Genomic DNA, 15,479 nt, shown 5'->3' with positions numbered 1-15,479 from the left:
GTATACTGTTGAGTTTTCTAATAAAGAAAAAACATGCAATGCCACCGTCCCAAATCTACAATTAAGAAAAGCAGAGTTGTGTTCTTAAGTGACTTCGGAAATTAAAACATTTGTGTTCAATTGCTGCTTCTGTCAAAATTTCATTTTCAGCCATTTCTAACAGGACTGTTCCCTGATTCAGTCAAGGTGAATAGTGGGCCTAAACCTACCTGGACCACAGACAGGAAGAGACTTGGCCAAGAGTTACAGTTTGAAAGAAGCAGACTTACTCAAGAGACATTTGTCTCAGCCAATTAGGAGCCCATCTCAAACTCCTATTGTTGGTGCTTTACAGAAGCCCTGAAAGCAGAACAAAGGAATGAATCAGGCCTTGATTTTTGGGAGACTCAATTTTTGACAAGTGCCTTTGTTGTTTGTTTTTCCATAGCTGGAAATGTCCCCGAGGTCACAGCATCAGCAAGTCTTTACAGAAGGCTCTTATCATTAAAAATTAAGACAAAATTTCATCTAATCTTGATCTGAAGAGTCCAACCCTTCAACATCTTGATGTCTTCAAATATAGGATGCCTTGGAAAAACATCCCAAACTACTACTACGAACTGCTGTGCAGAGCCTTGGGGAACCCAACATCTTCTTTTGCCTATCTGAGGAAAGCAGTCACCCAGAAAACAGAAAACTTTGCTTCCTGACCTTATCTATGACCTTATGAGTTTTGGTTCCACATAATGCACAAAGATACAGTTGGTCTGGGGGTCAGTAAGGGGAAGCTGTTCTTAGGAACTCCAGTTTAACACAGTAGAGAAGAAGCTACACTGACTTTTAGTCCTACCTGATACCAAGAGTATTGATATTTTTTGACCCTCAAACTGACCTGACAATAGAAAAAAAAAGTGAAGACTCACTATCATGCACAACCCTATGCTACTGTTACTATAATTCTGAAATCAAGACAGGCTAAAAGGAACAGTTTTATAAAAATGCCACTATAAATTAATTTATTTACTTCTATCAAGCCAAAATGTATTTTTAAAAGCCACAGCATCCTCTTAAAAATGTGCTTCATCAGAGCCATTAGTTCAGGGTTTCTAATATTAAACACCCAAGTCCCAAGTTCAAAGAAGGGTGTGGGAACCTCTAAGGCAGGATCAACACGATACTTCACAGTCAGGAAGAAGAAGCTCTTAACTTCCATCCAGGCCCTGTGCATAAGCAGGATCAAAAGAGACAGAACCCACCCACATGATATTCTAAGCCTGGAAACCTCCTCTTACAAGAGGTATGTAAAATAGTCCTTCCAAATACACCTTGAGGTGGTGGCCTTGGCCCCACCTTGATGTCATTGCTTGGTCATTAAACATTCACTGAAAGGACCACACTCATCTCTGTGACTCAAACCTGTGGTTTACGTCTTCCAGGCTCCTGCTGCTATCAGTAATCCCCAGGACAGCTGCAGTGATGGAGACCATCCCCACTCCTACTGAACAAGAATGAGGCAGCCTGTGCTTGAAAGACAACAGACACGAATGAGTCTATAACTGAAGGGTGTGACCAGTCCTTTGGTGGGTGGTAATCTTGGACTACAAGAAGTGAAATGTTTATTAGCATCATGTTAATCTATGAAAGGCCTAAAAGTTCAATTTTTCTCCATCAGTACCCAAACCACAAGATTACTGAGGAAAAGCAAGATATTATTGCTTCTACCTGGGTTATCTATTAACATGTTGAAGCAGCTAAACATTCTCATCTCTTCTTCAAAAGGAGCAGAAGATACTGCAGAAGCACTGCTAATGCCACTTTAATGGCATGCCTAAATAGGGACCAAAGTGACTATCAGTAGCCAGGCTAGTCCTGAGAATAAATTCAAGTACAAAACTTACCCAGTTAAGAGGTTTGCTCTGTGTCAGCAATAAAAAGAATGAAAAAAGCATGAGAGGAAATATTCCAGGAGGCAAGACCTTCTAGACAGCACTCCTGTCAAGGTAGAGCGACTCTGTGCTGTTAATCTCAGCAACCACTGAAAAAGCACGTTCAATACTGTCATTCACAGTTGTGTGATTTCAAGGCTAATTAAGCCTATTCACTGTTTTGAGTCTGCTTAAATACATTAGTGGGATTCTTCTAGCTTCTGCAGCTTGCCAGCACTTTCTGCTCAAACTGTCTCAGAATGTCTCTGGTATATGCAAATTTACACTGAATGAATGGCTATAAATTATAGCAGGATTATTCTGCCATTTGAGATGAGATGAGGTCAACAACCTTGTAGGTAACCAAATCTTCATACCTTAAGAGGGCAAATGACACAACTGAAAACTCTGTAAAAAGAAACATTAAGGCTTCATTTTGAGTTCTTGCATTTGACTGGAATTTTCATCCTTATATATATTGAAAATACAGCTAATTTTCTAAAAGTTAACTATTGATGAGGCACTGTGAAATATTACTTTATGAACTGCCTTACTAATGCTCTGAGGCAAATTTATTCTGTATTTGGACTGTACTGCCATAACTGATTTCTATTTCTTAACTTGTTAGGCAATCAGGGGGAGAAGCTCATCTCCAGTGTCATCAAAGAAGATTAGGTTTGAGAGCTTTGTTCAGTTAATTATCAGCACAGCTTTGCATTCATTTCCTCGTAGCGTGGTTTTACCTGAAGGGCTGACATTTATTTCCTAACAAGCTAGTACCTGGAATATGAGGCAGCGAGAACACCACGCAATAGCAAAGTCAGATTTCCTAGCAGGAAGCACTTTCCTAGGGGTAACAAAAACCTAGGGGCTTATGCATCACGTGCCAGTGCGGTGGTGAGAGAGCTGCTCAGCCCCTCTGCCTTGGCTCAGGCTGCAAATGCCCTCACACGGTTTTACAGTGCACTGGGCTCCCCTGTCAGGGTGCTGAGAGGGGCAAATTGGTGAATTGCCATTGCTCCCTGTAAAGAGTTCAGCTGCTCTTTATCGCAGCCTGCTCCTAAATGCTCAGAGCTGCATTATGCCAGCATTACATATATTATTTATTAGCTAATAGATTGTTGTTCTGACTCTCTTGCTGGTGCCAGCAGTGATGCTACTGACTACTCTTTATAGTCATCCAGAGAAGGAACAGGGATGTACAGAATCCAGACACCTAAGTCACAGCTGATCTATCATTATGGCTAAATATAGATTTCCTGCATTAGAAACAAATACATTTAAAACCCCACTGATTTTACTGGCCTGAGACTTTTCTTTTATTGTTTTCCTACTGTTCATACCATCATCCAGGAAGAAGTGCGTTCAAAATAATATTCCTTGTTTTCTGATTATGCCGTTAACATCATCATATTTTCATGCTGGTGAAAAAAAAGTAGTTTAAGACAATCATCCTTTAAGAAATTCATCCATTAAGAAACTCCATCCCTCCAGACTTGGAAGAAGGAATGTATTGCACAGCAAACAAGTGAAAACTTAGGAAGATGCCAATGTGTGACTTGTGTTGAAATTTCTGCACATTCTGTAGCAAGCACTGGGACAGACAAAAGGCAAAATAGCCTTTGCTGTCCTTCCAGATTTTTATGAAGAATACAGGCAGGTTTAAGCCTGATAGATTTTAAATATCTTGACTGATGCATACTCTCCTAAGGCTTTTATGGTATGTAGTGGTTTGGGAAGCTTTACTGGGACTGACTTTGTACAGTAATCAAGATAAGAAACCTCCAAATTCTGTTGTTCAATAAACACTTGAGTTGTTAAGCTTCTCTGTTCAATTTTTTAAAAGAATTTAGCCATATATATGCATTTTACTTGGACTTTATTTCAGCATGACTGAGCACTGTATATATTATAGCATGCAATATGACACCTCTAATTGCATAATAGTGAAGAAAAAAATCAAAATAATGAAATTCTTTCCATATCTTTTCCATATAACCAGAGAAGTACAGATTAAAAAAACATATGAAGCTATGGGATTGCACAAAAATCTACATTTGCAATAGGATTACATCTACTCTGTAATGTCCTAAGGAATTTCTTCCACATTATCCCATAGAACACTGTTGCACATCTGAAAAAATCTCTGCAATTTAATATTGGAAAATTTATTTTGGTTTGAAGTTAATATTCTTGTTACAAAGTAAACACGCATTTCTCCCTACTAAAATGTGAGTTAAAACACAATTCCAAAGATTTATTATGAAATCCAAGAAATCAAATACCCAGTTCCACTACTCCAGCAATAACCACAACAAAAAGATGCCAACTACAGATGGGAAATCAAAAATATTTTCTCTTGGGGTGCTTATACCATATTACTAGAAACAGCAAAATACAACAAAGTAAACTACAGCCTGTTTTTTTATAATGCGTCCATTATAATGTTTATTTTTATATTATTGTTTAATATTTATTTATATTTGTTTTATATTTATGTTTATAATAAATATAGATAAATAAAATACAGTTCAGATACCCCTTAGCTAAAAAAACTTTACTCTTAAAGATGATATAAACTTACTGTTGCAATATTAGACAAACATGTATAGTCCTCTCAGGGGCAATCATTGCTTAATTCCAAGAGCTGTGAGCATTGCTGGGTCAGAAGACATTATGCAATAAAATGATGAATTAATAGAATTGACCCCTGAAAACGTCCAAAAATTCATTTTTAGGCTGCATGTATGTCTACTGTGATGTGGTTGAAGTGAAGTGTTGTACAGCTTTAAGTGCTTCCCTTTCTGGCTGCCATCTCTTGCTGTGGGGAGCAGCAGGTCTGTACTCTGGTAAAACAGACAAACACCTCCAGGAGGGTCTGCAGTGGAATCCCACTGCACTGACATACTTCCTGTCACAGTCCCCTTCACCAGATATCTCAGCTCGCATTCCTCCTCTGAGCTGAGACCAGACAGACAGACGGAGTAAAACACTGACTGAAATATCCTTCAGCAGGTAGCTTTAAATACAGGATCATCATGGAATATACTTTACCTGCACATGTGGTTACATGAAGCTCCAGGAAGTCACATAAGATCAGGATTTTTTTTTCTAAAAGTGACAGTAGCAAACTGTTTGGCAAAATCCCAGCTGTTGGCAAGAAAGCTATTGCAAATCTTGACCTCTCGCCTTGCTTTGAATGGCAAGCCAGAATTTGCCAATTAACTTTCACTCAGAAGAAGAAAAAGGCTGAGTGTGAATAAATATATGTGATATGGCATTGTTAAGGCAATGGGACACTTCAAAATGCTGGAGCAAATGGAGATGTTCAGGCTGAAGTGCGCTGCTCTGAACAGCACCTCTCCCTCATCTCGAGCGGAAGATGTTTCACTGCCTGCACACATCTGAGTGAGGGCAACCTGCTGAGCTCCAGCAACAGCATCCAGCCGAGAAAAGAGGGAGAGAAATTTGAATGCTGTGGTTAGAGCAGCCTGCAGAAGCACTCATTGGAAAAAAAAAAATAACAACAAGCCAGCTGCAAGTTCTACTAATGCTGAACTGAGAGTTTATCAGTTGTATCAGATTTATCAGCTGTTTGAACAGAATAGACAGAGGTGCTAAAAACCAGAAACAAACTATTTTTTTCTGTACTGCATCTTATCTCTCTGGGAAAGACTCCAGAGTTTTGCTAGCACATCTTGGTGATCAGAGAACAAACAAATCCCATAAGTGGCATGTTCTCACTGACCCTGCTCCCCTGAAAGTTTCTAATAAAACTCCCTGGAGGATCATGTCGCAGGCTTGGTGGAATGTTCAGTTTCGCAGACCTTGCCCAGCCTCTGAGGCTCGGTGATAGCCCTGTTTTAAGCTGGACAGAATCGCCAGCTGAGCAAACTTGAACTCTTGGTGTTTTTAATGCAAAACGTTACCAGACAGGCTTTTCGCCCCCCCAAGCCTGCCCAGTCTCCCTGCTGTTCTTCCTCTCCTAAACCAATCCTGGCACCTACTCAGAGCTCCAGGACAGGGTCACTGAAATCCTTCACTAAGGTGTGCTTTTAATAGCAAGGTCTTGATGACTATGTATTCGCTAAGGAACGTTGTGTCCACCTGATGCTATGGACACTTGCTTTCTTAGACAAACATTGAAAAAGTGACAATTTTGGCAATGTTGCTAGAGTCAGTCTTTTCTGCATTGAATTAAAATGTCCAAGAAAATGCATATATATTGCCTATTGTATCTTAATCATTATGTAACTTGAATTGAATGAAGTCCAAACCCTACTATAAATATGGACAGTACATACACAGGGTATAAACAAAGGTCTACCTTCACCCAGGCAGTGAAATTCTGACGGAAGAAACAACACTGAATGGTTTGTAGAAGCCATGCAGCCAATGAACATGCCTATTCATAAAGACATTTCGATTTTTAAATCCAAGGGCCAGCATGCTCCCTACCTACAGAAAGCATATATGACAGTATATTTTAGACTACCACAATGCTACATGTATTTTCTTCTGTACAGGGGGTTTTTCAGTCCCCGGGAGGATGGGATAATTCCAACGACAGCTACCGAGAAGGCTGAGGTTTTGTATCATCAGGTTTCCACAAGCACTATCAGAGCATCGGAAATAAATGACGAGCCTTTATCGCTAGAGCTCACCCACGGCAGGAGGCAGAATACTACGAAATGTCATTCCCTCCCTCCCTTTAGCAGCTCTGAAGGAACAAAAACACAAGCCACGGTTTCCGAAGCGCTCCAGGGTGAGGGTTCTGTTAGCCAGCCTCAGAACGATCCAGGCAGCCGGGGAGAGCCCCGCGGCTCCGTCCCGCCCCGCCGATCGCGCTCCGTGCCCGGGGGCGCTCCCGGCCGGGGCACCCCGGGGCTCCCGCGGGAGCTCCGCGCTCCCGGCCCGCCCGGGCGCTCCCGGACCGCGGGCAGCCCTCGCCTCCGCGGGCAGTCCCAGCAGGGCGGCAGCTGGCCGTGGCTCGGGCTCTCCAATGAACACAAATAAACGCAAAAGGCAGCCCTCGGCGCAAGAGGGATGCCCTCCCGCTTACCTGGCTCCGCGGGCGCCCGGGGCGCCGCCGGGGGCTGCAGGAGGGATTCCCCAGCGCTGGCAGGGGCTGCTCGGGCTTCCCCGGGCACCGCGCGGCCGCCACAGCCACGGCGAGGGATTTGTTTTGGTCGCTCCTTCCCGGGGAGGGCTTTCCTCTACATTCTCGGCTCCACATCACCGCCTCTCCCGGCACGGAGAGGGCTGGGGGTGGAAAAACCACGGCAAAGGCATCTCCCTCCTACCCCCGGAGACGAAAACCCGCCGGAGCAGCCGCGCGGCGAGCGGCTGGGGTGTCGGGCGGAGGATGGGGGGGGCCGAGGGGGGGATAAGAGTGGAGCCCTCGCTGCCCTCGCCCCGCTGTAATCCGCGGCTGCATGCGAGCCGCCGGCTGCCGGCGCGGCCGCCCGTGTCTGCGGCTGTGCGCGGCGGCGGCGGCGGCGCGGGGCGGGGGGGCACGGCCGCTCCCGGCCGGGGCACGCGGGGCGCCCCCCGCCCCCTGCCCGCCTGGCGCGCTCCCGAGCGCCGCGCGCGCCCCCGCGCCCGCCCCGCGCTCCCCGCACGGCGGGGGCTGCGCGCTCCCGGCACTGCCCCGGCGGGGCGCGCCCCCCTCCCCACACCGCGCCCGGACCAAGGGGGCGCATCCCCCGCACCCTGCCCGGGCGGGGATCCGCGCTCAGAGACACCAGCCACGCACAGACACCGCGCCAGCGCCTCGGGAGGGGTGCACAGACACACAGACACACTGACAGACACACACATACACACTCGTGCACATGCATGTACACACACTGACCCCCAGGCGGGGGATGTACACACACACAACCCACGCTAAGGGCACCCTCCAGGCAGGGGATTCCCCTCTCACACACGGCCGAATCCACGTTAACTTTCCTACGTATTGGATGCACGCACCTCTCAGACCTCCCCAGACAGGGAATGTGCGGGCTTGCACACAAACACACACACACTTCCATGTACTGTCCCCTCCCACACACACAGACACACTCCACCTTCTCCTGCTCAGTAGTGCATCCACAGCATCCCTTCCCAGTTTTCCTTTCCCAGCCAGGCGCTGGAAAGCCCAGCAGGGCACACACGCAGAGCACACGGCACAGGACTGTACCCAGCCGCTGACCCGGCCGGCCCAGCCTTGCTATTGACATCCTGAGGGCCTGCCGAGGGCTGAAGCCCACAGCAGAAATCCAGTGCCTGGAGAAGCAGGACCCTTCACCCCTTCATGGGGCAGGACTAATGCATTTTTGTCATCAAGTCTTGGCAAGGTTGCAGGCTGCAATCAAGACTTCAGCTACTCCTGCTGCCTCCCATAGTATTTTATAGCTCTTTATTGTTTTTCCTTGATCATTCCAGATAATGGGAGGAAGTCTCTTTCCCTCATTCATTAGTGCCCCACTATATTTCAGGTATCAGATTAGAAAGCTTTTTTCCTTTTCAAGCTCTTCTCTGTTTCTCAGGTTTCATAACAGTCCATCTGTAGCTTTGCCCTCTGCATTGTGTTGCTCAGGCTTCATCTCATCCTGTGGCTCTGAGATTCAGCCTTAACTGTTGCACATTTTGCTGCTGGGATGAAGGTTTTCCAACAAAACTTTTATCAGCTTCCTTTTTTTTTTTTTTTTAATTCAAAGACCTCCTCATTCTTTTGAAAGCTATCCAAGAAAGAGATTGGGCACTATTTGCCAACATGATTTTAATTACAACCCACCAAAAAATAGGTTAAACTGTGAATGCTCATTTACTGTTCTGATTTTCACCCATATTATGTGAAAATAAAATCTCACTGTCTTGGGGACATATAAACGTATGATTTTTAAAAAAGTTTGCCTACCTTCTCCCAGCCTAACTGCAGAAGTTTTCTGAATGGCAGCCTCAGCAGTAGTCCTAGTCAGTGCTGAGTTCAAGGCTAGATTTCTATGAAAGCTCCAGCAGAATGTACTTTTTCTGGAACCTGGACACCTGTGGCATAGGCATCCATGCTGCTCAGCCTAGTCTTACTTACCCTTATGGTCAATCAGGGAAATTCTCTTCCACATCGTACATGTGATAAACAAAGCTCCATAGCAACCCATTCCTCTCCTCAGCTACTCCCCAGTTGAAATGTTGGTATCTCTGTATTTCATACATGCATCCACGTGTCTCATTAATTTTTGAATGCACCAATCAGTTTCAGCTGAGCAAAACTCTCAAAGGCAATTAAATTACAACAAGTTTAAGAAAAAAAAAAAAAAGAAGGCAGATGGATGAAGTTAAGTACCTCTTTGTGCTCAGAGCATGGCAAAGGTGACATTAGGAGTTCATGTGCTGTAACATGCCTCAAAATCTGCATGTACATGTGACATCAGTGAGAAAAGTTAACTGGAGCATCTGCCTTCTTAGCCACTGTAGTTCAGTAAAGCCCATGAGGCAGAGCTGTAGGAAACTGGAGTTCATTCCTTCAGATTCTCATTAAATAATAGGTCGTGAGGAGCTCCAGTTCTCCTCTACTGCTTTTCATGATGCAGTGAGTGGTTTTGAAGCACTGTGTTTTCTTGAGATTTTATTACTTGATTTTTCATTTTTGAAAAAGGAAAAATGTCATATCTCCCTCTCATACACACACCCCCAGACACTAATAAGTCTTGCTTATTGGGAAAACTGACAGAAAGTGCAGTTCATAGGTGAGTTCCTGCAGTTCACTGGCTGCAGTGGTATGCATGCTGCTAGACACTGCTCCAGAATAAGCAACTGATCTGCTTTCAACAAGGAGAAGTTATTCTGGAATAAAAAGCTCCTTATTTTGCTAGTATGTCTGCAGTAAAAGTAATTTTATTCTAGGAAATTATTTTTGCACACAGAGGTACATTATCCTGCCTAAACTCATGTTTACATCACTGCATTTTTGTTATTCAATTTTCCTTTATAAAGAGATGCTAGCAGTTCTTGGCTCACTCCTTTTTTAGGCTTGGGGCATTTATGTTTGTGAACACTCATCTGCTCTTAACAGCATGCTTGGATATTGAAGGGAAGCCTTTGCTGGCTCTCTAGTTACCCGAAATAAATGCAAAATGTATGTCCATGCTGCTGAACAGTGTCTTTCAGATCATGTGGGAAAGATTTAGAGGAGTTTAGTCTCAGTTGGTCAGATAAGGGGAAGAAAGAAACAGCTTGAGAGAAAGAGAAATCTCTTTTCTACCAAGATTCTGCTGCAGGATTTTCCCCCCTCATTACAGCAATGTTCTTCAGAATACCTTTCATCCATCAAGACCATCCTTGTAAACATCCTGGGCCTCTTCCTTCTGACTTAACACCCAATTTATATAGATGAGCCTGCTAGGTCTCTGTGAGGCAGTGCTTCCTAAATGCCTCCCAGCAGTGGGAGGAGAAGCTGTTTAGAGGAGGGCATGGATGGAGAAAGATGGGCAGACATGTGGAAAAGAAAAACTTAATATTGCTATGACCAGGAGGATTGTTCAAACTCACACTCTAAATGTTGCAAGAAATAATTGTCTTCTCCACTGCTGAACACCTTGACCATGCCAGTGAACTCATGTGAGCCCCTCGTTTGCTTGCTTTCGAAGGAAGAAGAGTGGGCTTATGTTTGTCAGGGCCTTGAAGGCATGACCAGGACTGCTGGCCCCAATCCACTTTCCCTGAAGACTTCCCAATCCCTGTCTATAGTCCAGGACACCATTTCAGCTCAACACAGGGCTTTCAGTCCCTGCCTCAGAGACACTTCCCTGTGGAGAAGGGAATAATCTACTTATAGACTGGTTTAATGGCTATTCCTTCTTGTAGGAGCAGATATTACATTAAGCACCAACAACAGCAGGACTGCTGTAATCAGCATCAAAGCTGGCCTGTCTAAATAAATGGTTGATCATTTTCCTGAGTGTAATCATATCAGTTGTTGCAATGCTGAAATATGGTTTGGAAATGTATCTTAATTTCCCAGCAGTGTGTCTAACAAATGGCAAAAATAAGTTCTAGAAGAGTGAAGCCCATCCCAGTGCCCTTTGTAGCACTCAAGACTTGCAGAAAAAACAAGTCAAACAAAGGCAGCTTCTTGGCCAAGTCCAATATTCTCTTGAAATAAATCACATTAGGAATAGCATCTGGCAGTAGCATAACCCACCACAGTTCAGACCAAGTCTTGTCTGGATTAGGGACTTTCTGATTATTGGAATAGCTTTCCATGCTTCCTATTGAGTGGTTGGGGTTTGTTTTGTTTTTTTTCCCCCTCTTTTATTTAAGTTTTGGTTTCCTTTATCATATTTCTCTAACTCAGAAAACTATGTTTTCTATTCTTGTTGCCACAGATTAGGCTCTGACACTCTTTTCTCCTCTTCCAGAGGGGCTCCTGGAAGTGTTTTCAGCCCTTTCCCAGGCTGCAATGGGACAGCAGTCTCACTAGTGTTTGAAGGCTGCCTTGTGACACATCCAGGAGTGACATGCTGCTGCACACAGGGACAATAGTGGCAGCTTTTCCCTCTTTAGTTCCCATTAAATGGAAATTTACAGAGCTGGGTATCCCAAAACCAGCAACAGAGATGAGCAAGAGCATAGCCAGGAAGGACAGACCATGGGAAATACGCCATTGTAAAACAAGCCATAACTTGGATGGGTTTGAGGGTGGTTTTTTGTCTATTCATAAAAAAATTTTCATTGTTCCTTTCTTCTCTAGGTGGATTCTTGGGGGGTTTGTTTGTTTGGCTGGTTTTGGTTTTTGTTTTGTTTTTTGCGGGGGGATGTTTGGGGTATTTTTTTGAGGGATTTTTTGTTTGTTTGGTTGGTTGGTTTGGTTTTTTAGTGGTTTGTTTTTGTTTTTGTTTTTATTCTGGACAAATCTGCATAAGAGAATAGTAATTGGTGTCAGGCAGGGCTACAATCAGTTGTAGACATGGCAAAACACAAACAGAAACCAAACTTGAACTAAACAAAGGCATATCATTATGATTAGAGATGAATTATTAGAGTTAAAATTAGAGCTGAAACTGACATTTCAAATTTAGGCATTTTCTCATATGCAGAAGTCAAATAGATAAGATTTGCTGGTTGGGTTTTATGGCAAGCAAACAAGATGCCTGCTGAGTGGCTCCTGGAGCTCAACACTGCAACATTTAGGTTCTAGGGTGTAAGGCTCTCCTTTGTATAACATAAGATAGTGATGATTTCCAAAAATTCAAAAGTTTTTTCAACCTCTTGTAGTAAGCTAATGCAGCTTGCATTTTTATTTTTAAAAAATACACATTTTGTAGGGCAATTTTCATGGTTTTATTTTTTTATTAGCATGAGCTGACTGTTAATACTGCCTGACTATTAAAATGTTATCTGGTGTTATTCACAGACCTTTAAATGGAGATCCCTTATTTTGGCCCTATGCCAGATCACAACCTGAGAAATAATTAAGCTTTTTTTTGTGAATCTCAGGGATGGTACATCCCAGATACAAACTTGGTCTACTATTACTTTCTAGAAGTAGCAGTGGTTTGGTCCAAGTTGATGCAACTGAGCAGTCTAATAAAACCCAATCCTGTCACTACGAAGAGCTGGCACTTGCTGGTTACATTATATAGGAGATGCTTATAGCCAAAGCTATATTTAGCATGAGGCTTGTTTAGGTGATCCAATATTGCCTGCTAACTTTGAATTCGGCAATGAAGAAATATGTTTCCTTAAATACCATGTCTGAGAAGATGGCTTTCATGCCTTCCTCTGCCACTGCCTCTTCCACAGTCCCTCCCTGCTACCTTCTCCCCCATCCCTGTTGAGGCAGAGCCTCACAAGTGGGGTTCTCCATTCCCAGGAGGGCTGTTATGGAAGACATCCTGTGCAAGCTCCTTTGAAGTTTTGCAGTACCTGCCTGGGGTTTTTGCACCAGGCAGAAATTTTTCTGCTTTTCCCCAGTCTGGTGAAACGGGAGTCAGAATTTTCAGACTTTATGTTTTGGATTATTTCTGCTCTATGTCAAAAATGATTTAATGATGGATTAATTAAAAGTCATCTGTCACAATAGTTTAGACATAAGCAGAAGGTATTTTCTGCACAGGTCAAAACTGAAGGAAAACAGCAAGGACTGGAAGAAGAGATGTTCAACAGGTGCTCAGAATAACCAGCTAAAGACTCTCTTTATTAGTAAGGGAGAATGCAACATGTAGGAGCAGAGGATTTTGCAATGGGAAGATGCCAATTGCAGAGAGAGGAGGATGAGATTGTGATAAGCTGTGAGAGGTTGAAGCTTATAAGGGCACTCTCCTGCAGCTGAGTAGAAGAGGATGGATAATCTCAGCAAAGTTATAGAGCTAGGCATGTGGGAAGAGAGCTTCCTCCATATCTTGATTTTTAACCGGGTCTTGGGGGAGCTATAGGGAGGTGAATTTTCCTGAAAGGCAGTTTGGGCCTTTCCCTGAGCAGGGCAGCTCTGCAGGTACCAGGCACTGAGCTGTGCTCAGGCAGCCTAGTGCTGCCATTGGGATGGGAGCTGGGAAGTCAGCTTCCAGGAGATTGGACTGAAACTGTTGTCAGCACATCTGATAAACTTGTTCTGCAGTTAAATATGATAAATTACATGTGGATAATTTGTTTAAAACTTACTGTATTCACAAGTGAAGGCCTTGGAGCTCTCGTTCACATCATTATTTTTCATTTTCAATATTTTCCCCAGGGATTAAATCTTAGGACTGGAATGCTGAAAACCTGTGGAAATTTCCTCTTTTAATGAAATATCTAGATATCACCAGCAAACCCTGAGCAAATAATAAACCCATATTTCTCCAGCTGTGAATAACACATGACATAGAACAGTGCTCTGCTCCTGGCTTGCAGCTCAAAACAACCAACAAGATAAAAAAACCCTCCAATTTCTTTAAACTATGTTTCAGGCATTAGATAAATTTGATGATATTTTTTGGTTTGGTTTGGTTCTGTTTTCATTGTATGGGATTGTAGACAAATCTGATAGAGTAATAAATTAACCTAATTGCTTTTTTTCTTGTTTTTTTTTGTTTAGCATTCACCCTAAGAGTTCCCTACAGTGTTTTCATCCTTTGTAATGTCTGGAAGAGAGTGGTACTGTGATGTGTAAATGGAACACTGAGCCCAAGTGGAACCTCCTTGAAGACAAACAATAATGAATTTGTTGCCAGGTAGTGGTTTCAATTTGTAAACTCTTTTTGGGAAAGAGCTGTAGTTTTTCTTACAGCCATGTGGAAAACAGAGTTTTCTGCTCATGAGGACTCTTGCTTTTTCTAATGATGAATTGCAGCATCACAGCTAAAAAAAAAGGTGCCAGCTTCCTGGAGAAATTTTGCAGATTAATTCAGAGGTGGAGGGTGAGCCCTGCGGGGGACACACTTGCACAGTGAGTCTGTGTAAGTTTTTTCACCTTCAAACCTAAGGTGTATGAGCCCAAAAGCTTGGGGAGTGGGTGCTTTCACTGGCTTCCACTTCTGAACTGTGGCTGCTTTCACTGGCTTCCACTTCACTGCTGGAAAACTGGAGGAAATCCCTGTTTGGTGGATGGTTCCCAGATTTCCAGGGTCTTGCCTTAGGGAAATCTGAGCACAGACCAGGATGTGGGGATCAGCACTAGCATGGGGCACTCCAGAGAGATACAAAGCTGATTGCTGATTGCTTGTGGCATGGCAAGCCAGGCTCCTGAGCAGCTTTGGTGATCTTTGATGAAGAGGTCCTTGAAGAGAATCAAGGTTTCTGGTTCCAAGGCATCTGCCAGGGAATGGAGTTGGTTTGAAGCTCAGCTGAATAAAATGATAGAAATTCACCAAACCAAAGGAAATTTAAATAAGCATCGTGATACTAACACACTGGCTTTGCTAGAACATTTCGAGAGCTCTATGCTCATAACCAGCTTCAGAAATATCAACCAGTAAGTGATCAACTTTTTGAAGTAATTTCTCGGGTCATGCACATTTCCTTATTACACAGGAATGCTCTGATTTTGGTACTGGATGCTGGCTCTGTGGGGTTTGATTAATGCCATGGGGTGTTATTTAAGTCAAGGAAATATGACTTTTATAAAATTACATGTCAAGTCCTCAGGTTCCCCCTAAGTACATCAAATCTCAATTGGTGGGTTACACACCGTAATCTCTTCTGAAATATTTCATTAGACATATTTTATACCTACTGTGGCTGTTTTTAAAATCTCCTGTAGTGTAGGATGAATGCAATGGCATTATGTTTAAAAAACCCATCTTGGAGGTGTAAATTTACATGTTCACATTTTCCTAACTTGGCTAGAACACATTTCTTCATTGTTTCTATTAAAAAACCCAAAACCCACAAAAATCCACAAAAACAACAAAACAAGAACCAAACAAAAATCAAAAAATCTTATTCTTAATTTGAATATTATGTCCTTTGCAAATCAATGGAAGAATGCAAAAGGTATTGTATAGATACAAAAATGAAACACACTGGTTTTGAGAAATGTAAACTAACATGGTGATTCAAATATGGAAGCTGATTAAGACTGTGGAAGCAGAGTCATGAAATGCCATATTC

General features: G+C 43.2%; 1 protein-coding gene and 1 long non-coding RNA gene across 3 annotated transcripts in view; one reads left to right on the top strand and one right to left on the bottom strand.

The window, feature by feature from the left end:
- Nucleotides 1-7,326, bottom strand: part of KCNB2 (potassium voltage-gated channel subfamily B member 2) — a 189,041-nt gene extending 181,715 nt beyond the window's left edge. The window contains exon 1 of one of the 2 annotated variants that reach the window (XM_064706222.1): nt 6,967-7,326. The gene's annotated coding sequence lies outside the window, so the exon portion shown is untranslated. Of the gene's footprint in view, nt 1-1,877; nt 1,933-6,966 lie in introns of those variants that run through there. The other variant, XM_064706223.1, reaches the window with a different exon arrangement.
- A 5,932-nt stretch (nt 7,327-13,258) lies between these two features.
- Nucleotides 13,259-14,326, top strand: LOC135443465 (uncharacterized). Its single transcript, XR_010439029.1, has 3 exons — nt 13,259-13,383; nt 13,966-14,101; nt 14,221-14,326. It is a non-coding gene; the product is annotated as an uncharacterized LOC135443465 (long non-coding RNA).
- Nucleotides 14,327-15,479: the final 1,153 nt, after the last annotated feature.

The sequence above is a fragment of the Zonotrichia leucophrys genome, chromosome 2 (assembly GCF_028769735.1).
Source record: "Zonotrichia leucophrys gambelii isolate GWCS_2022_RI chromosome 2, RI_Zleu_2.0, whole genome shotgun sequence".
Lineage (NCBI taxonomy): Eukaryota > Metazoa > Chordata > Aves > Passeriformes > Passerellidae > Zonotrichia > Zonotrichia leucophrys.
Note: the sequence above shows the minus strand (reverse complement) of the source record. Positions and strands in the feature narration are given on the sequence as shown.